This window comes from Procambarus clarkii, chromosome 32, assembly GCF_040958095.1.
Source record: "Procambarus clarkii isolate CNS0578487 chromosome 32, FALCON_Pclarkii_2.0, whole genome shotgun sequence".
NCBI classification, from domain to species: Eukaryota; Metazoa; Arthropoda; class Malacostraca; order Decapoda; family Cambaridae; genus Procambarus; species Procambarus clarkii.
The window spans coordinates 38,353,351-38,358,028 of record NC_091181.1 but is presented as its reverse complement, the minus strand read 5'-3'; positions in this window follow the sequence as shown (position 1 = coordinate 38,358,028).

The window sequence follows — 4,678 nt, the reverse complement described above, 5'->3', positions numbered from 1 at the left end:
TACATGGAAGATCTGCTGGAAGGCCTGAATCGAACCATGTGGCTGGAAATGCAGAATAGAACCAGTTCAGTCCGTCCTCTCAAGCGTTCACAACCTCACTAAACTGATGTACTAAATTGCCCGAACCTAACCTAACCAAGGATCCACAAATAGAAAACGTGACATCACGTCAATTTTTGCGAACCGCTACAGTTTTTAGTACATCAGTTTTTGGCTTTTGGGGAAATTTACACGTCAAAATCTTATGTACTATTCGTACATGCCATCGTGCTTTTCGTACATGGCATTGTACTTTTCGTATATGGCATAGTACTTTTCGTACACTGCATTGTACTTTTCGTACATAACATCGTGCTTTTCGTACACGGCATTGTACTTTTCGTACATTGCATCGTACTTTTCGTACATAGCATCGTACTTTTCGTACATGGCATCGTACTTTTCGTACATGGCATCGTACTTTTCGTACATGGCATCGTACTTTTCGTACATGGCATCGTGCTTTTCGTACATGGCATCGTACTTTTCGTACATGGCATCGTACTATTCGTACATGGCATTGTACTTTTCGTGTGCTGCATCGTACTGTCAAGCACTCTGGGAGTTGCATGTACTCCCAAGCTAGAGTACTTGACGAAGGGGGAGGGGGAAACTCCCTGCCTGGGAGGTGTGCTCCCAGAGTCAAGTAGATGGGAGCAGAACTCCTAGAGGACACTGTGGGAGTAGCGGACAGCACGCTAGACTTGTGATCCTGTGGTCCTGGGTTCGATCCCAGGCGCCGGCGAGAAACAATGGGCAGAGTTTCTTTCACCCTATGCCCCTGTTACCTAGCAGTAAAATAGGTACCTGGGTGTTAGTCAGCTGTCACGGGCTGCTTCCTGGGGGGTGGAGGCCTGGTCGAGGACCGGGCCGCGGGGACACTAAAAAGCCCCGAAATCATCTCAAGATAACCTCAAGATAATCACCCAAAAGGTGGCCCGTAAGTGGTGGTGGCCCTTTGGAGCCATTACCAGCATCATTAACTGATACTGGAGATCTGTGGAGGCGCGACTGCACCCTACGGAGAGGTCATGACCTATGGGTCCAGTTGAGTCAACGTGTGACCCTTCACGCACTGACCCACATCACGGATGTGTCAGCAGGATGAAGCTGTGCCAATGGGACACACACTTAAGTCCACTTTCGGGACCAAAGAGCCAAAGCTCAACCCCCGCAAGCGCAAATACTCACTTAATCGCCTCAGAATTTGGAGCAATTTCCCCTTAAACAACCTTAATGTTTGGATTAATGGCGGGAACATGTGCGAAATTAAAAAAAAATATATGTTAAAAAGTTAAAGCTAAATAACAAATTCACGACTTTTGAAGAAATAATTATCATGTTTATTAGTGGGGAAAAAATAAGATCCGCACGTTTAAAGTGTGCGGACTGAGTCAGGTGTTCTACCGTGACTACACACCTGCAGGGTATCAAACACCTGTTGGGGGGGATAGGGCTGGGGGGACTACTGAAACGATATGCTACAATACATCGCATATTCCGCACCCAATACAGGCTCCAAGCCTCGTTCCTTACCTGGTTCTAGCAGGTGCTCTCTACCTGGTTCCAGCAGGTGCTCTCTACCTGGTTCCAGCAGGTGCTCTCTACCTGGTTCCAGCAGGTGCTCTCTACCTGGTTCCAGCAGGTGCTCTCTACCTGGTTCCAGTAGGTGCTCTCTACCTGGTTCCAGCAGGTGCTCTCTACCTGGTTCCAGTAGGTGTTCTCTACCTGGTTCCAGCAGGTGCTCTCTACCTGGTTCCAGCAGGTGCTCTCTACCTGGTTCCAGCAGGTGCTCTCTACCGGGTTCCAGCAGGTGCTCTCTACCTGGTTCCAGCAGGTGCTCTCTACCTGGTTTCAGCAGGTGCTCTCTACCTGGTTCAAGTTATGTTACTCTTTCACCTTGTTGACCCAAACATAGTGTCGATGAGTATGTGTGATGAGTCAGGGGAGAGGTGAGCCACAGTTGACATGAGTAGTTGGTTATCCTGAGTGGTACTCCACTCAGGATAACCACTCAGGATAACCACCCAGGAGTGTTCACTCCACTGTGTTTGTAACTGCTCTGCTGCTTGTATAATCTTACCCAATTTCTCCCGTTTATTTTGAACCTGATTTCTTAATTATCACTTTTTTTTTCTTATCTGCCCACTTCGATGTTTCTGTATGCCACTTTGCCAGTATTAGGTCTAATATATTATTTGCCCTAAGTGATTCTGTAAGATGTTTGAGGGAGTACTCTTGAACTGCCTCCACAAATTTGTCTGCCTCAGTATACCTTGAGGTGCCTTGAGGTGCTTCCGGGGCTTAGCGTCCCCGCGGCCCGGTCGTCGACCAGGCCTCCTCGTTGCTGGACTGTATTCCAGTATTATCCCACTATTTGCGCAGTTTATTAGCTACAATTTAATTTTAGCTGATTTTACAATTCTACAATTCAATTTACGATACAATTTACCATTCTACAATTCAATTTTATTAACTACAGTTTCGGTTTGCCCGAAACGCTATGCGTTCTAGTGGCTTTAGGTATTGTATGTACTAGCTCTATCTATAAATCCAACATTATGTGTGTAAATCACGAAAAATAAACACGTGATTAAAAATGTGACAGTGTCAGACCACGGAGGAAAATTGAAACAGGAATTTCCTTAAGTACTTTCGTATATTAATACATCTTCAGAAGGAGTGACATTATGTTGGAGTACCTCCAACATTATGTTTGTAAATCAACTATGTAATTTCCTGAATAAAATTTACTTTAAGTCGCCTATAATGGAACTGTTACACCTGGATGCTCTAGATATTTCTGCTTAGATATGGCTTCCCACTGTCGGTGACAGGAAGCCTGGTAGGCTTATGTAGGTCGCCCGCCGCCAAACACTGACCTTTTCCAGAGAGCAGGCCACAACTGCTGCTTAACTCCAGGTACCTATTGACTGCTTGGCGAACAGAGGCATTAGGTGAAAGGAGACGTGCTCTAAACCTTGTTGGCAGGCTAAACTTTCCGTCACCCTGGCCTAATGATTCCAGCCTCCCGTCACCCTAAGCTATACACGCCAGACTAAGCCTCGCATCACTTTAACCTGTACCTTGTGTGCTATAATATGTGGACATTCCAGGAGGCAACTTAACCTAACCCAGTGAGGATTTCCCGCGCTCCCGTCCGTCCGAAACTGTTGCCGCTGGTGCCTGGGCAGAGGGCATTGGGGAGGGGTTCTAATCTGGCAAAGGTGTGTCCGGTCTACCATAATAAGAACGCTTTAAGTGGAGTGTAGCGAAAGTGCGCCTGACGGTGGGCCTGGGAACGCCAGGCCTCTTGTAAGTGTTCATTAACATGTTTGATTGCATCTATAATTCCCTAGCAACATTGCGGTATCAACCAGCACCCACAATCTCCCTGCGGCGCGGAGAAAATCATTCCCTAGTACATATCACGCTATGTAAACAATGAGAGCAGGAGACATTGACGAAGATTAAGCCAGCCAAGAGGCTGCGCGGGCATGAATAAGCCCGTAGAGCAGGAGACAACACGCCATGACGGTTTTATATAAACACACGAGTCGACGCTTCCAGGAAAATCCCCAGACGCAGGCGGAGGAGGACAAGTCCGACCCGAGTCACACTGGTATCTCGGTAACCCTATTGTGGAACACACTCAACCTGCAGCTTAATTAGCGCCGGCACGCTCACAATTACAGAACTGTGGGGTTGTTATCTCGAACGCGGAATAGTCACGCACATTGAAGGAATGAGGAAAAACGAGGCGAGTTTCAAAAGTAGGTGTGTAATTACACACAGAGATCACACTAACGTGATGCATCAAATGAACAAATCCACAAGGGCCGTGACGAGGATTCAGTCGATTAGGGCAGTGTCTGGGATGTTCCCGGACGCAGGTTCGAATCCTCGTCACGGCCCTTGTGGATTTGTTCATTAGGTGTGTAATTGTGGAACGAGAACAGGTGTAAATAACTGGTGTGCGGGGGCACGGGTAATAGGAGGTACTATTAAACACAATGGGGGAAGGGGGTCTTTTGAGTATTAGGACATAGGGCTGTTCCTCGCCTTATACACATCACCCCTTCCCCAGGTGTAAATTACAAAATTCGGAGATTAGCATACAAGCAAGTCATAATTTATTTTCCCAGGATTCATTACATTTCACAACTTTTCAAAAAACTGCGGGAAAACAAGATACAGTGACACACATCTCTCCCGTCTCTCTCTTACGAACACTTCCTGTCCCGTCTCTCTCTTACGAACACTTCCTGTCCCGTCTGTCTCTTACAAACACTTCCTCTCCCGTCTCTCTCTCTCTTACGAACACTTCCTCCCCCATCTCTCTCTCTTGCGAACATTTCCTGTCCCATCTCTCTTTCACGAACACTTCTTCTCCCGTCTCTCTCTTACGAACACTTCCTCTCCCGTCTCTCTCTCTCACGAACACTTCCTCTCCCATCTCTCTCTCTTACGAACACTTCCTCTCCCATCTCTCTCTCGTATGAACACTTCCTCTCCCATCCCTCTCTTACGAACACTTCCTGTCCCATCTCTCTCTTTCACGAACACTTTCTCTCCTGTCTCTCTCTCTCTCTTACGAACACTTCCTCTCCCATCTCTCTCTTACGAACACTTCCTCTCC